This window comes from Lonchura striata, chromosome 6 (genome assembly GCF_046129695.1).
Source record: "Lonchura striata isolate bLonStr1 chromosome 6, bLonStr1.mat, whole genome shotgun sequence".
Taxonomy (NCBI): Eukaryota; Metazoa; Chordata; class Aves; order Passeriformes; family Estrildidae; genus Lonchura; species Lonchura striata.
This window is the reverse complement of record NC_134608.1, coordinates 62,826,494-62,847,302: the sequence shown is the minus strand read 5'-3', so window position 1 is coordinate 62,847,302 and position 20,809 is coordinate 62,826,494. Positions and strand designations below refer to the sequence as shown.

General features: G+C 43.2%; 1 protein-coding gene across 2 annotated transcripts in view; it reads left to right on the top strand.

Annotated features, from left to right (window-relative positions):
• The first annotated feature begins 1,501 nt into the window (after positions 1-1,501).
• Positions 1,502-20,809, top strand: part of MICAL2 (microtubule associated monooxygenase, calponin and LIM domain containing 2) — a 75,852-nt gene continuing 56,544 nt past the window's right edge. For both annotated transcript variants that reach the window (XM_021527535.2, XM_031505075.2), the window contains exon 1: positions 1,502-1,583. The gene's annotated coding sequence lies outside the window, so the exon portion shown is untranslated. The remainder of the gene's footprint in view (positions 1,584-20,809) is intronic.

The following is a 20,809-nucleotide window of genomic DNA, read 5'->3' as shown; positions in this document are numbered from 1 at the left end:
ATGCAGAAAAATTTTGGAAGAACTTGGCAGGAAAGGGTTATCTTTGTATGGACTTATTTATTTTTCTGAGAAGTGAGGAGGGGAAGAGGACAGTTGTGAAGGTGAACAGACATGTGAGAGATTGGTGCTCTAAACATCTTTCCTAACCGAAAAGAAACATCTATCCTAAAGAAAGAAGTTTTGGAATATTTCCCAGTAGGGGCTAAAGTCTTTCAGAGTTTATATTTTCTGGGTTCTCTAGAGTTATGAGCAAAAGTCTGTTGCTGCTTCAGCGCAATTTCCTCACTCTCAGTGGTGGACTGAAACTAGCAAGACTTTGTAAAAATTATATAAATATGATTTCTTTCATATACCCATGCCCCTTTGTTAACTAAAGATCACTTTTTTCCCTGGAAGTTTGCCAAGAGGATTTTCTCATTCCTTGTTCTTGCCTTCCCCAAGGCTGCTAAAGATGATAGTCTTTTAGATAAGAGGGAAATGCTATGCACCATTTTTTCTATATTCTTGCTTTTATCACTTGGAGGAAAAAGTACAGTTAATCTCCTGAAGTTAAATCAGCAGACAAACATATTGCAATTCAAAGTTAATCATTGAGCAAAACTTGGCTTCAGCCAAGCACAATGCAGAAAACTAGAAGACAAATTTCAACCCAAATGAGAGGTATTTTCTTCAACAAAATTCTTGCCTTAAGGTCAACAAGTTTTTTTTTGAGAGTTGGCTAAACCACTTGGGTCACTATAGATTATGTTACATTCAGCTGTGCGTGGATGAAAAGGGCCACATTGACACCTGTTTTCCCTCCACGTTATCCAAAACCACTTCAAATTTGGCTCAAGCGTGAAAAGGGTCAGAGCTCACGGCATGGCAGGCCGAGGGTCCCGCTCCCTTGCTCTGCCCAGCCTCCTGCAGCACCACTTCGGTGTAGCGACTGTGTGGCACATGCCAAAACATTTATGACGGCTGAGGTTACCTATAAAGTGGGCCTGCGGGGCTTTAGGTTAGCTGATACGGGCTTTAGCTCATTTGCCCTTTCTGTTGCAGCACTTCAAGTGATTCCTGATTGTTTTTCTTTTTTCCTTTTTCATGCAACTTCACATCTGCCGTCAGCAGGATGTTACTGTTGATGGGAGTCGCGCAGTCACAGCGCCAGCGCTGCCAGCTGATCTTGAACTTTCTCCCCAGCGGTTTTCTATTTGCCTGCTGACCGAAACCTTGAACCTGCCGAATATGCGACAACCTTTATTCCTCCTCAAAACCAGAACTTTAGCAGCCGAGAGGCATCGCCCCGGGCTCCCCATGCCGCGCCGTCCCTCACAGCGCTTCCCTCATGGCAGGTGGGGCCGCTTCGTCCCGCTCGGGGCGCGAAACCACCGGAACGAGAAAACCCCACGGAAACCCCGCTCGGGGCAGCCGGGGCCGGGGCTGGAGCCGGGGCCGGGCCGGGGCTGGAGCCGGGGTTGGTGCCGGGGGCGGGCGGGCCGCGGGCCCCGCCCCGAGGCCGGCGAGCTCGCCCGGGCAGCGCCGGCAGCATGAGGAGCGGCGGCGCCGCTGCAGCCGCTGGGGCCGCGGGACGGGCGGAGCAGGTGCGGCGGGGCCGGGCAGGAGCGGGGCCGCGGGCGGGCGCGGGGCACGGGGGACCCTCCGCGGGCGGCAGCGAGCGAGCGAGCGAGGGAACGAGGGAGCGCCCCGAGCCGGGCTCTGCTCCGCAGGCGGCGGCGCTCGGGGCCGGCCGGGCTGTGCCCAGCCGGGCTGTGCCGAGCCGTGCCCAGCCGAGCCGTGCCGGGCTGTGCCGAGCCCGGTTGTACCCAGCCGAGCCGTGCCCAGCCGGGCTGTTCCGGGCTGTGCCATGCCGGGCCGTGCCGTGCCGGGCTCTGCCGGGCCGTGCCCCGCTGGCGGGTCCGGGCGCGGCGCTCCCGGAGCCCTCCCGGGCGGTGGCACCGCGCTGGCTCGGACGGCCACGCAGGAAAAGTCAAAGTAATCTTTTCGCTCTGTGAGTCGCCTGCGATTAGGGTACCCTGCGATTAGGGTGAAGAGAGCCGAGCGCTTTCCAAAGCGTGTTACAACGCTGGAGCGGGCTATTAGTTTGGACGCGTCCTAATGGATGTGTTAATCAGCCTAACATCCTTCTCTGCTCACCTTTTTGGGCTAATTGAGGATGGCATCTGCTGATTTTCTCTTTGAGCTTCGAAGTGTTTGTTAATAGTGATTGTCTTGTCGCGTTAGCTCCGTTTCTCATCTGTAAATCCAGCATGTGACTTGAATTCAGATCGCTGGCTCGTGGGGTGGTGATTGTGCGTTTATTTGCCCCTACGCCTGTAAGGTTGAGCCAGTATCAAAAAGTTTTAAGTTCTCTCTGAAGCTTATTGAAAAAGATCTGGAGGTCTCTGTCGACTTTAAAAACTGTTTACAACTGGCAACCCTGTTGGTGCCTTGAGGCAAAATGAGATCCGAGCATGGAAATGGGACTGCATTTTATATCTAAAGATGGTCCCTTGCAGGTCAAAACGGAGACGTGTTGGTAGGGACAAAAAACTTCATGGGAGCGTGGACTTTTTTTTTTCTTCTTCTTCTTTTCCCTGCCTTTCTTTCTGCCTTTCTCTTTAGAGACGCTAAACCTTGCAGTAAGGTGGAGCACTGCGGTTCTCTGCTGCCAGTCCCAGCTGCCCCCTCTCTGACTCTGCTTTTGGTTTTGAGGAAGTTCTTAATCTCTCTGTGACTCAGTGTTCTAATCTTTAAAATGGCTTAATAAGACTTGTCACGCTTGCCTCCCAGGAACATTAACATCTAATTGATGCTCACGAAGTGCCTTGATCTGTGAGAAAAGAGGGCATCTTGCTTCCCTCATTTCGCCACTTTATTTTGGGTGCTAATTATATCACACGGGTGGAAAACAGATTGTCTGACAGCCTGGAACTGGAATTGGTGTCTGTTCTCATTGACACAAGCACTCTGAGTGTATGCCCACTTATGCTCAGTTTGAGGTGTCCGGATGTTTCTAAAAACGGCGGGGTTTATCCTTTCTGGAGGATGCGTCTGGGAAATTGCGCTGAAGCAGCAACAGACTTTTGCTCATAACTCTAGAGATACTACACAGTTTTTTCTTTGTGTATTATGAGGTCAGTAAAGGTTTTAAGAATTAAAACTGTCGACTCAACTCTCAGCATGTCCCTGATCTTAAATCTTACTCTGCCTGAATCTTACCTTAGTCTCTGTTTTTGTCATGTTTTACTTCTTTAGAAATAGAGAAAACAGACAAGCTTACAGTTTTCTTCTTGAAAATGCAAGCTTTAGAATAGAAAGTGTATCTTTTAAATCGTTTTACTTGCTGTTCAAAGGAGTAATTAGCCACTTTACTCCCTGTGACTTGAATCTTGCCCCACCTCCTCCTTATCGCTGCTGCCTCCCCCTCGGGCAGATAGCAGAGTCTCCAGTGGCAATAGCAAGGATCTGGGATGATGGGGTCACCATTAACACAGACCAGAAGACATCAGTATTCATAAATCAGCTGATGTGAGTGGACACCCTGCCTTAACAGCACCGCCACCATGGGCTTTTTCACCTAAAACTTGAGGGTGCAGAATTCTCAGTCCTTTCCCTACATCTTGGTTCCTCTGTGAGCTGGGAGGCTGCTTTGAGACACGGCATTTGACTCATACGTTGGATTCGGTTCTCCTTTTCAGCATTGTTGCTGCAGTATTGTCCTTCCCCACTGCTAAATGGACCTGCAGCGTTGATACCTGACAAATGCACCTTCTAAAACGCTGTTTGATGTTTGTTAGTGCCGTTCTTTTCATGGTACAAGGAAAAAATACTGCAGATGCATCGTAGAGTGTGTGGTGGAGAAATGAAGTTCTGAAGGGAAACTGAAGCATGCTTCATTCCACTTCCTCTTGCCACGTGGTTCTGCTGCAAGTGGTGTAACTTTTCTTGCCCTGTCTGTAAAATCAGGTGAATTCTTAACAAATTAGTATAAAGGAGAGCATATAACAATGGGAAATCGTATCCGTTTCACTCTGAATTTCTGTTTTGTTTGATTTTAGTTAATTGCCTCAATGTTGCTCTGCAGTTGTATGGCATTACCAGATCCATGACAGGGTGGTGCTGTTTGTGGGGAGATCAGATTTCCTTCAGTTTTGCCTAGAATCTAGATGGATGATCTGGAAAGGGCTTGTTTTTATTAAGATATGCCGAAGCAGGGTTTTCTAGTCTCCTGCTGATATCCCATTCCTTGTGGAGGTGAGAGAGCCTATGTTTTGGCTGGAGATGTTCTTTAAGTGTGAGAAACCATAAAACAGGAGAGGTGATTGCTCTCCAGTTTCTTCATGAGTATGCTTTAAGTCTTTCACCTCTTTTAGCACATACCTTGTATCTCCTCCAGCTGTCTCACTGCTGTGGTATTTTATAGCTAGTATCTTGAAAAGAGAGAAGAAAAGTGAAAACTTTGAAATGCTATATGTTTCCCATTGGGACTCTTCCATGTGGCTGTGCCATTTGTTGTGAATGCTTGGTAACCTGTGTCTGTTTCTTTGCCTCACTCTGATTCCCCTGATGTCAGCAGAAAAGCTCTCTTTCCTAGCGGAAGAGGCTTTGCTTCTTAAGGGCACTGTGGTTTTTGATTCCCTTAAATTGAAGACAATTTCAGGTGTCTGAAACTGAGATCTGCCTCCCAATGGTCCTTCTGTTTTCTCAGTTTGCTCACGTGTTGGATCCAGAGTCGAGGAGCTACAGAAGGCTGAGGGGATGCTGCCTGTGCTGGCAGCCTGGCTTGCATCCATCTGTGTAATAGATGTATACCTGTACAATAGGAATTTGGTGTGTGCATTTTGTGTGAGAGCAAATTCTTGGCTGCACCTTTCCTGTTCAAGCTCTTTCTCTGTGAGGAGCCCATGAACTTGAAAAGCACAGCCTCTACTCTGTGTCTGGAAGCTCAGCTCTGCAGGGAGGGCACACTGCTTGTTTCTCATCACTGGGACCAGTTTTAGAGGAGATTATACAGCAAACTGACTCTTTCGGAAGTGGTGTTACTAGTTTAGGGTACATTAGACTGATTCCAGAAAATAAAGATGTTCTAAATCAAGGCTATTAAGTGTCCACTGATTCAGTCACTGTGCAGATACACAGTTAATATTGTATTGTGACACATTCTGAAAATTGCTGTGTTTATTTTTGACCTGGAGAAGATGACTAATGCTTTCATGCATGCATAGTTACATGTACAAGCAAGTAAAAACTTCCCCAGAATTATCTTTAGATTCCTGGTTCTATGAAAGGAAAAAAATTCAGACTTGTCCCTAAATCTGAGCTGTTTTTGCTTTCAAGCCTTCTTTCTGCTCTGGGTTGATAACCCTGTGTTCAGTGGGAGTTATGTTTTCGGAGGTTTTATTATGTCCTCCAAAGTTTTGTGAACAATTTACTGTGTGGGAGAGGAACACAAGCAACCCCATTCTGTGTTAGGAAAGGTAGGTGATACCACAACACAAATTAGAAAGGCACTTTGGCTATAGCTTATATTTAGTTAAATTCTGATTGTTCTTATTTCAATGTCCCAGTAACACTGATGTAATTAGGAGAAAACTTGGGTTTGTTTTTTCTTGCTTTTGGCCCCCTAGAGTTGTGATGGCAAAACCTGGTGAGGCAGGTGTTTTATGGAATTGTGTGATGGAATTATGTGGATTAAATTTAAACTTTTGTTCTTGGCTCTGGCATCTCCTCTGCCATGCTCTGGAGAATAATGGCAGCAGTTTCTCCAATTGTTGCATTCTACCAAGGGGACGTCACCAATTCAGTTTATAAAATTACTGTGCCTGGCATTGTGTGTTGTGGAATTTTAGCTTCCTCAAAAGCAGTTTCTTTGGACCCATTAGTCCACGATAAATCCTTCTCAGTCCTTTTAAGCTCGCAGTTTATTGCCTGTTTAGACTTCTATTGTAAATGCAGGCAAACCCAATGGGCAGAAATGATGATGTCCGACTCAATTCAGAAGGTTGAATGATTTCTTTATTATAATTATGCTAAAATACATCAATATACTATATAAAAGGAGGATCCTAAAACTACATGCTACTTACTCTAACACAACCCATGACCCTCTCTGAGAGCCCAGCCCCAGGTGGGTTGGATTGGCCATCAGGCTCAAACAATCCTCACCAGAATCCAATCAAGCACTCACTCCAGGTAAACAATTCTCTAAACACATTCCACATAGGAAAAACAAGGAGCAGAACTAGAAATTGTTTTCTCTTTCAATTTTCTCTGTGCACCTCTGTGAAAAATCCTGAGAGGGAGAGAAATGTGCTTGCCCCAGACTTCAGTAATGCCCAAAGGGGTGCTGCAGTTCATCGTTCTCTATTGCTGCCATCGCCAAGCATCAAAATAGAATTTCTGAAGCCATGTGAAATTTTTGTTGGGAATAAGCAGGGATGCTTTGTAATCAACTTTAAATAGCCCTGTGGTAATTCAACAGACCTTAGACCACCCTTCCAGTACCAAAAGGGGCTACAAGAGAGTTGGAGAGGGACCTTTTACAGGGGTAGGTAATGATAGGATGAGAGGTAATGGCTTTACACTGAAAGAGGGCAGGATTAGATTATCAGGAAGAAATTCTTTGCTGTGGGGGTGGTGAGACACTGGAACGATGATATTTTTGTTATATTGTGTTACTTTTAGAAGACTAAGGACATTAAAATACCTGATTCTGGTAACATATTTTGTCATTTTCATACCTGGATAAGTGATTCGCATAGCTAACTGGAAGGCTTTTAAATCTTCCAAGATATTTTTTCCTAACCTATGATGTGCAAATCACGTATGATGGAATCCAGGAAAGAAAAAAAAAAAAAAAGAAAACCAAAACAGTTTTATAAACAGCAAAGCAGAAGGTGGAGCAGAAGACAAATTTTCCCCTCTCTTTGAGAAGGCTCGTGTTTGGCAGATAGTGGAATTCTTTTTTGCCTGTAATCAGATAAGAGTGTATTGCAAAGACCATAATCTGTGTTATTGGCTGAGGTGAGCCCCATCTGTTAGTGGTGTCAGGGATGTGCAATACCCTTGCCCTCTAAACTCATGCACGCAGGGAGCAGCACAGAAGGAATTACAGAAACAAATGCAGGCTCTGAAAGCAGTTGCTAAAAGCAAAGGGAGGAATTCAGAACGGAATGCACTGTTCTCTGCTGACACCCTTTCTAGCTGAGGAAACCCTCTGGTTAAACAAGAACTTTACAAAATCCTGTGTACTTTTTGGTTTATGTTTATTTATAGTTTGACCTCCTTTCATGCAGGAAAGGACCTCCTTTCACCTGTTGTACATGCTTGTAATCAGGCTGTTTTTTTACTGATTGTCTTATGGCACCTCGTGCTGATCTGGGGAATAATTTAAAATAGCAAACTGAGCTGATTAGAAGAAAAAACAGGCTTGTGTTGGGCATGACTTCATGGTGGTAAATATGCAGTCAGTGGTAATCACCCCCATGTCATCATTCACCCCAGCTGTGGGTCAGACATGGGATCTGCTTGTGCACTTGAATTGCCACTGCTTTTCTCCTTTCAGAGGCAGTAAAAGAGTGAGCATCCTGACATAAGAGCTTACTTCTCCAGGTCTCATTTCCATCCCAGGTGAACTCAAAGAACTTCTGATGGAATTTGATATTTGGGCTTGGATAATTTATGTGAATGAGTTCTCATTCAGATCTGATCTTCTGGCCTTCTGCTTGGTATTTGATTTTCCCCTTCAACTGAGTGCTACAAATTCCTATGGTTGCCACCTATGCAGCCAACTGTTTCTGTCAGTTCAGAAAATTGTTTCAGTAATGACATGGCTATATGGACGGAACAATATTGAAGTGTTGAGCCATTTTTAGGATTTTGGAGTGTGAATGCAGAGTGTAGGTTCCTCCCATTTCTATCTGGATTTTTAAAAGTAACAGCTGACACCCCTGTGTACAATATTTGCATTCAGAACATTAATGTAGTTGACTGAGTGTCAGAAACATGCACATGTTTAAGGCTTGGACACAAGCTCCATAAATATGAACTGTTGGTGCATTCAAAAACTGAGTTGGTGAATGTAATCAAATACTTCTGTCTGTACTTACTCTCAGGAATTCTGCCGTTGCACCAAGTCAACCTTAGGTGTCCCAAAAATGCATTAGGAAGAGTAAAGCTTGTGTAAAGAGCTAAATATGTCGCAGTGAACCTGTTCAGATGAAAGAAACCATCTTTCTGTTGTTCTGTTGGGGGGCTGTGTGTGAGAGGGAAGAAGGGTTAACTTTATTTTCTGGAAGTGAATAGCACACATTTTTCAGTGCACAAAGCGGGTATTACTCTGTTTGTGACCTGCTTCCTCATGAAAGTAAAGGAGTGGGAATTGGTTTGAATCTGTTGCCTGCACTGCTGGCACGCGGTGCTGTGGGATGCTGCCCTGTTGCAGAGTGCCACGGTGTGTAGAAATAACCCTATGTGGCAAAGGGAATTGGAGACAATGTGCAAATATTTACTGATGTGCTGGGACTTGTCCTGGCTACCTGGGCTGTATTCTGGCAGTAGGTATCTGAGCTGCAGCACAGGGGTGATGGGCAATGCAAGGGCTCCTCTGCATGCTGCAGGGAGGCACAACCACCACAACCACGGAGTGCCCCAGCTCTGCCACACCTTATTTGTAGCTGGGATGCTTAGATAAGCAGATAGGAAAATAGGTTGATGTGCACCAGGCCAGCTTTGTGCACATAGTGAGGAAAATACTGCCTTTAGTATCCCCTGTGGATTAATTCTGATTACTACTTCACCTATCAACTTTCAGGTTAAAGGTAGGACAGAACAGAGGAGAACAGCGTTTTTCCTCTGAGAGCAGTGGTTCTCCCCAGGAGGGGGCTCAGCAGGATGCTGACCTTGGGCAGGGCAGGTTTGTACTTGAGAGCAGAGTTAGGGTGTCCCGGGGCTGGCAGCCCTGGGAGGGAGATGTGGCTGTGGGAGATGTGGTGCAGCAGGTGCTGGCACAGGCACCAGGAGCAGTGTCAGGTGCTGGGAGCTTGGCAGAGCTGGGTGCTGGACCCTCACTCAGAGAAAAGGGTTTCTCTCAGTTTCCTTCCCACCTGGGAATGAATGGTCACAGTAGAGTGTTCACCTCTGTGTATTTATTTGGGAAAGGAGAGTCATGAGGTTTTTATCTCACACTTGCCTATGCAAAAATGCAAAGGGCAGTGCTATTTTCTCTCTCTCTGTTTTCTTTTTGACTGAGGAAAGAGTTGTGATTGTTTGCTGAATACATTCACACAGAGGGCTCCAGGATTGCTGAATGCATGCACTTGGTCATCATTTCATGACCACTGCAGAAGCTTGACATCTTAAGGCCCTATTTATGCATTTAGATATAGACCACCATGCCTATAGCTGCTTCTTCAGCTGCTATGTGATGTAATGATTGATGGTATTAGTAACTTGTGTGTAGAAGCATCTTCAAACTCAGTTATGGAATCAAAGCATGTCTCTCAGTAATTTTGTTTATCAGGCATTAATAGAGACCAAAAAGAACTATATGGCTGTTTCAGAGAAAGGTGTGAGATATTTTTGTGTGTTGTTCATAATACTCTTCCCTTACAGAGGTTAGTCCAAGGTTCTGCCTGGCACTCAGTAAAATACATTGATAATTTAATGCTGTGTTTGGCAGAGTTTCTTGACTCAGCTTTTTCTAAGGCAGCACCTGTATGCATCCTTTAGGATAGTCAGGTGCAAAGCAAAGCAGTGTCAATATGAAACTTCTGCCTTTTGTCATAAAGTTTTGTGGATTCTGACCCAGCACTTGATAGGGTACATGTTTGTGATGCAGTTTGGCTTGTTTGAAATCTCAAGCCCAAAAGAGGGTTCCAACCATTGGCTTCCTAAAACCAGCTATGTAATTATTTGGGTGTCTCTCTTAGTTCATTAATTTCCAAGATGAATCTAGGAATGACATACACAGTATAACAGATTTACATTTGCACACAAGATTCAATTTAGAGATAAATATTAATGCAGATATAGCAGAGTTGTTTTTTTTTTTGCTTTAATAGTTCTAGTGAACAAAGAATGTGAACCACTAGTTTTCAGTTTTATTTGCTCTACTGAAGTAGCAAAGGATGGCAGGGCTTTCCTTGCCTCTCTCCCTAATCAGTTGTTATCCAGCCAGTAGGCCAAACCACATGCAAAATTTTTGAAAAGTGTGGACGAGAGAGTTACTGGGACTTCTACAAAGCCAGCGTAGTTCATGACTTCACCCAACTTTCCTGCTAGATTTCAAGAGGCATTGTGAGGTTGTGATCAGAGCCTCTGGTGATCACTGCATTTAGTTTTAATGACTATATCCTCTAATGAAAAAAAAAAAAAATACACCTTTGACATACTAAGAAGCACCTCGTGTTTTGAATCCAAATTTTCTACATTTCTTTTGGGTTTTGTATGTTGTATAATATTTAGCTGGGATATTTAGCCAGTCACAGGGCTGAAATAAGTGTTTCTTTTAATTTTGGAGGAGGAGGCGAAGTCAAACAGTGTTTTCTTCCTTTTGGCTGATGATTCCATTATGATTATAATGATGATTCTGATTTCTTTGGGAGACTGTGCAGAGGATTGAGCACTTGTCTCTTTTCTGCCAGTTCTGGGAAATTAAAAATGAACACTCATAGATTATTTTGGACCTCATCACTAGAAACTAGTATTGACAATGTAAATATTACCTCTCCCAATCAGAATGAAGCAAAAAAAGGTAACATTAAATAATTAATTTAAATTACCAAACAGATCTATATTCACATGGAGAGTCTCTGTTAAGTGTATCTGCATTTCCTTTCTATTTTTGGCAATGGGATCCACATTTCTGATATTTATTACTTGATAAAGTTTAATCTTAAAAAGAGTATTTGTAGTCACCGTCCTGTGTGAAGAGTTGTTTTGCATCTTGTGATATGTTAGGCTTTTTTTTTTTTAATTCATAAGGTTTCTCAAACATCATTTGCAATGCTCTGGCTTTCCTGTATTCACTGATCCATGGGAGGAGGGAGGAAAGGAGAAATTACCTTTATTTCAGCTGGGTGCTTAGTCATGTGCTGTGCTGATGGCAAGTTTCGCTTGGCACACCCTGGCAGGCGCAGTCCCTCCCCTGTTCTCAGCAGAGCCATCCTCTCCATGCTGCAATTGTAGATGAGTGGGTTTGTTTTACAGCACTGGCACTGTAATGATACCCTTGCCAATGCTCAGCAGAGGTGGAGACAGTTAAGCTTTTTGCTTGTATAGCATGTTTAAAAAATTCACTAAAAATGCTGCGACTTGAAGGTTTTGGTCAGTGTCACTTACAAGGCTGTTGTGGACTTCAGTCAGAAAATGTCAGAGTGGCAGAGAGACTTGGGCCAAAGGTTCTTTCTTCCACCAAAATTGTACTTTAATTGCTCATACAGTTTCTTTGCCTTTACCTGTTTCTTTTCTCCTCTAAGCCTGTATTCTAGGTTATGTTCTTATCACTGTTGACTAAACTTCCAGCAGTAAAATTGTCTGCTTTGAGCTGTGAGATGCACCAGTGAATAAAGCATTGCAGGGAACAGAAAAATAAGGGCATAGGCAAGAAAGGGGAGAAAACCACCTGGTAATTGTGTAGGTAGCTGTTGCTAAAATCTGGGGTTTCTGTCTGGGAGTGCAAGGACGTTGTATTTATTGTATTTAACCTCAGAAGTGCCTGTGCAGTCACACAGTCTGTCAGAGCTGGCTGCACTCTTCCCTCTGTGCCCAGGGTGTTTCCTCTCCTGCTCCAGTGCTTGCAGACCCGGAGTGGTGAAGCCACATTAGCAGTGGCTATGCTGGACGTCCTTGTTGTGATCCTTACCCCTGCCTGCCGGGCTCTGCCTTGAGCAGATTTACTCAGCTGACCTTTTAACCTGCTGGAGATGATCAGAGCTGCCAGACGAGACTGGGTGACTCCAGAGTGGCCCTGCCAGGAAAGGTAAAGCAGGCAGCTAGTGCAGCTGTCCCAGCAGCAAGAAGACGGGCTAAAAGGGACCTGTGCAAAGCTGTTAACTTCTGTTTTTGGAAAGCAAGGGTGCTCTCTGCTTGGTGCTGCACCGACCTGAAAATACCAAGGTGAACTGTTCATGTGTTGCCATATGCTGCCTGCCAAGATGCCTTGGGGAAATGAGCTCTGCAAAAGTTGATATGCTGGTTATTAGGAATCCAGTGAAGTGTTGCCTTCTGTACTTTTTTCCTAGCAATCTTCCTTAGACTCTGTTTATATATTCATGGGCAACATAAGGAGGGTTGTAGCAGCCAGCTCACCATCTGTAACTTGTACCTCTTTGCAATTTTTTTAGTGTTCTCTTATGCAAACCTATGGCGTCTTTTGTCCAGCAAAGAAAACAGGATTCTAGCACTATTAGTTTCTCCTGTCAATCACAGGAAGATAGGAATAAACTATTCTGGATGTTGTTGTCTTATGCATTAGGGCATCTGGTAAGCAAACCCTTCATTACCTAAGCTTTTGAGGTTTTTCTCTGTTATCTTGTGTTGCTCCCCCAGGCAGGGCACTGGTTGTGTTCTCTGGCAGGACTGGTGGTCACAGAAGGGCAGAGGTGGAAGAACCCCTACTTGTGTGTGGTGGAGTGAGGCAGAATTCTGATTGTCGAGGACAGATAAACCATCAAATTAAATACAGTAAAAGTTTCTCCTGTAGAAGGCTCCACATCATTAGTGGCAGCAGGAGTGCTGGAATATATGCTCCCAAGTCAAATCACTGTAATATTCCCTGGATCTGTGTGTGTGGTTTTAAACATGACAGTTTGAGGTAGCAGGTTCATCTGCCTAGAGAGGAGCCCATTTTCCCCAGACACAGACTTGTCTGTCTGATGGGCCTCATTTGAAAGGAATTGCCTGAAGTTGATGGCATCAGTGAAGAAGTCATGCTCAGTCTGGCTTTGGTAAGAACATGAGGTCTGAGAGCCCTGCCCAGCTGTACCAGGCACAGCACCAAGGGGACAGTGATGTTCCCAGCCTGTGCTGGGATAGGCTGTGATGCACACGGGAGGTGCTGGAGGATTTGAACTTCATGTGCTTCAGAGTGCTCTGTGCTGGCAAGAATGAGGGCAGGGGTAAAGCCTCTTATGTTGTACCTTAAGGAAATGGATGACTCAGTGACTGTTGCAGTCATTTCCAAACTTCCTTTCATAAGGGTTTCTGATTTAGAAATGCATTGCCTGGCATATTAGCTTTTTTTTTTTTTTACTCTGGTTACTGGTGTGACGGTTTTCTTTTAAGTAGCATGTTTAACTTGCACACAAAATAAAGCATTGTTTCTTGAAATTTTTGCTTCCAGAGCCGATATAAATATCCTTTAATCTTCACCTGAGATTTAGTTTTTATGTGACTCAATTTTGTTTTTTCCCCTTGATGCAGCATGTAAATTGTGTCCTTTTGGACCTGGTGTGCCAACTGTTCCAAACTTTTTTATGCAGTGTATAAGTGGCTTATTCTCTTTGGTAATCCAAGTAGCAGTTCTAAGCAATTGTTAGGTGGGGATAAAATATATTAAAAAAATCCCTGTCTGGGTAGAAAAGCTAAGTTTCTGTGTTGTTTTCATGTGTTTATGACCTCAGAGCCCATATAGTGAGCTCCAAGGATATCCTGCTTTTGAAAGATGCTGCAAAGCCTTTTCTGTGCATATGGTTTTTGGGACACAGGTTGTGTTGTTTTTGTATTTAATCACACTGGTAATACAGTATTAGGGCATTAGCCAACTTCTTACTCCTAGTAAACTAAACCTTGATAACTGGAGCATAGATAAAGATCTGGTTCACATTTCAGTGAAATGAAAGCAATACTGTTTACCTGCATGCAGAAGAGAGGGAGAAATCTGTACTAGTATAGAAACAGAATGAAGTTCAAGCCAACATACGGTCTTGGGCTCAGTAGCAAAATGTTTTTTTAAAAAATCGTAATTGTAAAGTGGAGAACTAAACAGTATTTCTTTTGTGAATACTTTAGAGTAACACATTTTTCTCTCCACCCTTTTTCTGAAGGTCAGTTCTCTGTTCTCCTTCTTGGTCTCTATAAATTGGGGAGTACTAAAGCTGTTTGAACTATATATTAAGGAACTGTAACAATGAAACATCTTCAGTGTCTTCAGTTGGTCTGCTTTGTGTAGGTACATTGAATGAATGCATTCTGGGTTTCCTGATCAGCAGCTGGATAAAAACTTCCAATGTTCTGACTGTTCCCATACCCCAGCCCCTGCTCTTGGCAGAGCAGGCACAGTGAGGAAGGAATGTGATGCCCAGGGGATCAGCGCTGCAGGCTCAGCTAAAGCAAAACCAACTTGACCCAAGATGTTTTCTGCAAACCACTTGCATTCCTAAATTATTGTTTTCTCTAACAAAGCCAGTTCTAATCAGCACCTTGGGTACCAGGCACTCTGTGAACCCCAAACCAGTTAATACCTTCCCTTTCTGAAAATTACAGGCTGTTTGAGAGTTGGGGCACCAAAGCAGCTTCAGCTCTGGCTTCCTGTAGCTGTAGGAAGAAATGTGATGCCTCATATCTCCTCTGCCCTGAAAACACCACGCTCAAGTAAGCACCATGCAGTCACACCTGGCAGCATTTCAGGATTCCCAGTCAGCTGTGGCTGCTCCACGTAACCTCATTCCCGTCAATATATGGGAATGAAGCAGCAGCACTGCCTTAAAACTTCCTGGGTCTGTGTAACATACCTGTGATGTTTTTGCACTTACACAGGTTCAACTCTTTAAATGCCCTGTTCACATTGCCTTTCGGGTATGTGTGTTGATGGTGGCCACAGATGGATGCTTTCACTGAGAGATTCTGACTTTTCTGTACAGTAAAAGGAATGTTAGGACTAGATGACATTGAGAAAAGTAACCAGTTAGAAAAAATCAACATTGTCCTTTGCCTTGGCACTTTAAAAGTGCTTTTTTCCTACAGTGTTGGGTGTCTGCCCACTTACATGCAGTTAAATACAGGTACATGATAAAGTAAGTTTTCCAAATGAATGGATGACTAATGAAGAGCATGGTGATAACATCTACATATTACAGCATAGGTCATTCAGTTGGGAGATGACTGTAAGCAAATGGCCATTGTTGCACAAAAACTTCAAGAGAAGGTGCAACCACCTCTGACCTTCAATACTGTTGATAGGACTTGCATAGAGAAAAACCTTAGGCTGTGTGATGAACAATTACGATTAAGAAGTGGTATTTCACAGTTTCTAGTGAACTTTGCTGTGCTGGACAAGATGAACCATAATTTACTCCTGACTGTATCTCAGCTTGCCTTGTGAAAACAACGATGCATTTGTCATCCCTCCTGTTGCCTAGCATATTACTCCCATGGGTATTTTTTTTTTTTTTTTTTTTCTGGTGCATATCCCAAAACTAATGTTTCAGGATGTATTCTATAGCTTGACAGGGAGGATTTTTTTGCAGCAGAAATGGATTATGTTTTTGTAACTCTCTTGGCATCTTTATTTGGGTTTTTTATACTTTGTTTTTCTTCATTTTTGGGAAGTCTGGGCAAAGGGAGGGTAGAATTTGTCCTGCACATTTTCTTCCAAAAATACTGTTTCTACTTTCAGAAACTATGTCTTTTCCAATCTCTTCTGGTAACTGTGTGTCCAGTTTACAAGGACAAAAAACATAAAACAGATACAAAACTAACACAGTAGCTTTCTTTCTGTTTTTGTCTTTTTATGTAAATGGTCCTTGGAACAGAGTTTAGTGTTTTACCTAATCCTCTGGTTTCCCATCACCCTCTGGCTGACTTGTCTGGGTGCAGCTTCTCAGTTCTCCAATGCCATTCAATGGTTGTTTTTTGGTGGTGAATTGGCATTGCTGCACCCAAGGAACCTATCATTTACAACTCAAAACTGCTTTTGGGCTTCTTTGATTCTTTAACTTTGTGGTTTCCCTGGATTTCAGTGTGATAACGTTAATGCCCCAGTAAAACACAGGAAGAGCTGTGTACTACCTTGTGTTAAAAAAAAAATTACAGTAATGGAATGTGTTGATTCCTAAAAATGTGTGTGTATGCATATGAAATACTGCCCAGAATGTTTCATTTCTTTATTGGCAAAGCAAGTCTGTGTTTTCAATGGATTAATCCTTGCTACTGATCTGGAAGTCTGATGTCTACAGATGAGGACAGCTTTGCTAAATGAATTATTGTGGACTGGAGCCCTCGGGGTGTTGCAGCCTCAGTGCTGGCTGTTTATTCCTCTTGGGTAATTGCCACAGCCCCAGTAACCAGAGGGACACATACTGGAGAGCAGAGATCTACAGATCCATGCTTGGAAAGATGATCTGAAACACTCCTGAGAGCCTTTGGCACAAATCTATTTAAACTAATGCTGGTGCTGTTCTTTTTCCCCCCCAAGACATAACCTGAAGTGTTTGCTTCAGCACAGCCAAGTTCATATTTTTGCTTCCAAAAAAACCTGAATAAATATTAATTTCCTTTCTCACAGAAATCGTGAGAAGAAACAAAAGAGCCTTGCTTTGGCATCCAGTGTTCTTCGAGGGCACTTTCTGGTGTCTCCAGCAGATATTTTTGGGCAGCTCTCAGAGAAGCAGCATTGCTGCTCTTTTTTGCTTTCTGGGTTTGGGAAGATCACAGTGAGGGGACAGACAGGCTGTATCTGGGCATCGTGTGGTTTCAAGGATTCAAGACTGGTGGCACTCTGTCTCTTGCTCCCTGCTGGGGACAATGAGGTGGCCCCTCCTGGACACTGACAGGGACACTGGCAGTCCCACATTGCTGTGTCAGCTCATGGCCTATCATGCTGCCCCATCCTTCTGCATTACTCCTATTCTCAAAGTGCCATAAACCAGCATCGTTTCTGTGATTGCTGACTAAGAGAGTCTGCTTTTTACTGCTTCATGTGTTTTCTTTTATGATGTATTTACCTCTGTAATTATGTCCCCATTCATACAAAGGGAAAGCTATACTAGAGGAACCACTGCTGAGTGTGGCTCAGTTTTGATGGCATAACTTCATATATACCAGGGATTTTGCTGACAGGGCTCTGTCAGCTACAGGGTATGCTTTTATTTGTCTTCTTCATGGTCAAAGTTGTGCCATCAAAAATTTGCATGTGACCTGAGGGTGAGGAACAGAGAGGAGGACACAGGGCTGTAAGAGAAGTGGGATATTGAAGTTCCCACTGGCAGCTGGGCAGGAGGGGTGCCAGAGTTCCCTCTCCATCATCCTCTCGTGTCATACATCCCTTCTCACTGTGTCTGGCCCTGCCATCTCCCTGCTGCTGTGATTTTTGGAATGGAAAATAGGGTATTACTTGCTCTCCAAGTTAGTCTGGCTCAGTGCTCCAAACATCCTATTGAAAGTAGAAAATCTTGTGCTGATCAAAGGACAACCAGCACTGCCTATTCTGTGATTACTATCTATGCTGTTCCAGCTTGAGAACTTGAAATTATAAGTGTCACTATAGGAAAAGAAAGGAGTTTCAAAGAGCTTAAAGATTGTCCTTTAAATTGTTTTCACTGAGACTACATCCATAACATCTTTCTAGTTTAAATAACAGGTGCTATTTCCTAAGAAATATGCTCTCTTGTAGGCTAATGTTACCCTTCTGGTATACTGTCTTCCCTTGTTCTTGTGATCCTAACCTAGGAAAACATCAGCATAAACTTTCTACTGTTGTTTGTATTGTGTTTCTCATCTACTACAGCAGAGTTGAAAAATGTTCTTCCTCATAACCAGTCTAAACTAGAGTCAGGTTTTAATATCTTGCTTATGCATAGCATTAACCCCAAATGACTGTGGTATAATCATGTACAGTTACCTTTGAAGATGCAGACTATATGGAAACTTAGTAGCAGAGCTTTTAGCAGGCCTGTAAAAAATAATTTTTGAGTATTTACTGTAACCTGCACAGGATAAGAATTGTGCTAGATACATTTCTCCTTAAAACCATTGAAGGTTTAAAATTATTATTTCCACTGGTGTAGCTACAACAACATTGCTTTAAAATAAAAATTAAAAAGAAAATTTTTTTACTTTAGAACTCATTCTTCAGAAATTATGGTATTACTGATAAGTAGATGAGTAGTTTGAGTATAAGCTGCATACAAAATTATGTATTGTTGTTAATTTGAAAAAACTGTGTCTTTGCTTTGCAAAATGAGCATCTGGGGATTTTAGTGATGCTCACAGCACATGACTTCTTGTGCAGGCAGCAGAATGGTGTGAGCCCCGTGGCTACCAGTTCTCTGCTGGGATTTATCTGAAAGCTGGCAAATGCTGTGTCCTTGGGCCCAGCAGTGGACTGAGCCCCCATCCCTGGGGTTGCACATGTGGCTTATGGGGCAGCCTCCCACGCTTTGCTACTGCCAGCACCGTGTGTTTCTGTGAATGGAGACACATGTGAGCTGCTGCCCTACAGGGCTGATCCCATTTTACTTCTCTGTGTCTTAGTGCATTCCCACAGCGAAGCTCAAATCTGTAACATCAAGAAACAAACTGAGCTATTTTTAAAGCTTCCAGCTTTAAAACGTGTGGAATGTGACTGTGTGGCAGATAAAGTCCTACAGATAGGTCATTTTATTTTATGCTTCCCATGAACCTATCTAAAATATCCAGTGCCAAGCCTTAGTGTACTGTGGCAAGCACATTTCTCTCCCTCTCAGGATTTTTCACAGAGGTGCACAGAGAAAAATGAAAGAGAAAACAATTTCTATTTCTGCTCCTTGTTTTCCCATGTGGAATGTGTTTGGAGAATTGTTTACCTGGAGTGATTGCTTGGTTGGATTCTGGTGAGGATTGTTTGAGCCTGATGGCCAATCCAACCCACTTGGGGCTGGACTCTGCTGTTAGAGTCAGAAAAAGTAGTATGTAGTTTTAGTATCCTCCTTTTATATAGTATATTGATGTATTTTAGCATAGTTATAATAAAGAAATCATTCAGCCTTCTGAATTGAGTCAGACATTGTCATTTCTTCCCATTGGGTTTGCCTGCATTTACAATAGTGTACTTGTGCACATGCTTCCAGCTGTGTTTTATTGTGGATGCTTCCAGCTGCAGCAGGTTAAACGGGCACAGCAGCACTTGTTGGAAGGCCTGTGTTTGAAATGTCTCATATAACCACTGCCAAACAAGCTGATAGCATGCACGGTAACCTTGTAAGTTCACAGGCACACAGTGTCTCAGTAGGAGCTGTTTTGAATTCCATACTTGGCCCGAAAAGTTATTTTGCAGGAGTTCTGTGGAAGTCAGCTTTTTTTAAAAGTACAGAAGAGTAATCTGGCTGTTTACAGAGAAGTTTGTGAGACTTTGTTCAGGGGCAGCTTTCCTTCACTGATGTTTCTGGTAGGACTATGCATCTTAAGAAATGGGTTGTCTGTTTGTTGCCAGCACAAAACTAGTATTTCAGGCCAGCATGCTTTTAACTAGTTTTATAAGCAAAACAAATGAGAGCCTCACTTATTACCAGAATTACACAGAATTCTTTTTTCCTTTTATGTCATTTTTAGGACAACATGCAAAGAAACCAAACCACCAAATGGCTGTGTTTCCTCCAGATAGAAATATTTACATTTAAAATGGTCTCCACAAAAACAAAGTACATCACAGTAGAAACTAAGCTGAAAAACTCAGGAAGTCCTGTAACATAGCCATTTTCACTTGCAAACTTCACTTTTTGTGATAGTATTGATCTCTTAGACTGTTCACTCAGGGAAAGAGGCAGCAGAAATATTGGACTTTTAACTGATGGTGAGGAAGAGCTGGAGTAGATGACTGCTATAATTGCTGCAGTCTTTTGTTTCTGTTGTAGTTTCTAACTTTAAGCCAACAATAAATGTACTCTATCCTGCATGCCAAACTGGAGTCTTAATAAAATAATTTATTCTTGGTAAACACGGCAGAATTAGGGTTGTATTGAAAGTGGAATCAGAATTAGTGGTATTGAAATGCTAGGAATTGAATACTTTTCTGTTTTCTCCAAGGAACATGTTCTCAAGTATTAGAAGCAGAGCATTAAGGGACTAAGGAAGAACTTAAAGTGCTTCAATTTTGAATTAGATTAGGGTTGTTCTCATTCCAGTGGGACAAATAAGCGAAAAGAGGGTTTTAATTTTTGCGGGTAGTACCTTGTGACCTTGCTGACAAGCAATTTGTATGGTGCTATTGTCAAAAAGTTGTGTTATTTTCCTGTAGTGACTCATATATGTCAACTTTACTGCTTGCTCAGCTTGCTACTGAGAGACTCCATGTGCAGATGAGAACCAGCTCCATACATCCATCTGACTAGAGATACTCAGTGGAATTGCCCTGACAGTGGAGCTGCTTTTTCCAGTATTCTCAAGATTGTCTGCAGTAGCAGAGCTTGTTTTGCTGACAGGAAATATCAGCCAAGACTGGAGACATTAGCTTTCTTATGGATAAATCTATGCAAGTGCTATTGCTTTAACTTCTGCTTTCTCTCTGCCTCTTTTGCACTGCTTTCCTTTTAGTTGTAACAAGATCTTCACTTTCTTATTGAGCAGTCACCAGGCATGAGCAAGCACCTCTCAGCTTTCCTTATCTGACATTCCTGTTGGCCCTGGCTGGAGGCAGAAAGGAGGCAGGGATAACTTCTGGCAGTGGAGGGGCCATTGAAATGGAACCCTTCTACCTCCCAGTGTACTCTGTGTCCTCCAGAGGCTCCTGCAATGCCATGGGAAGCTGTGTGGAAGGCCAAGTTGTGTGTGCTTAATACATCATGCAGGGGACCTAAAATGGCAATTCTTGTGTCTAGCGCGCAGATGCTTCAGTTCTGACTTAAAAGAACTG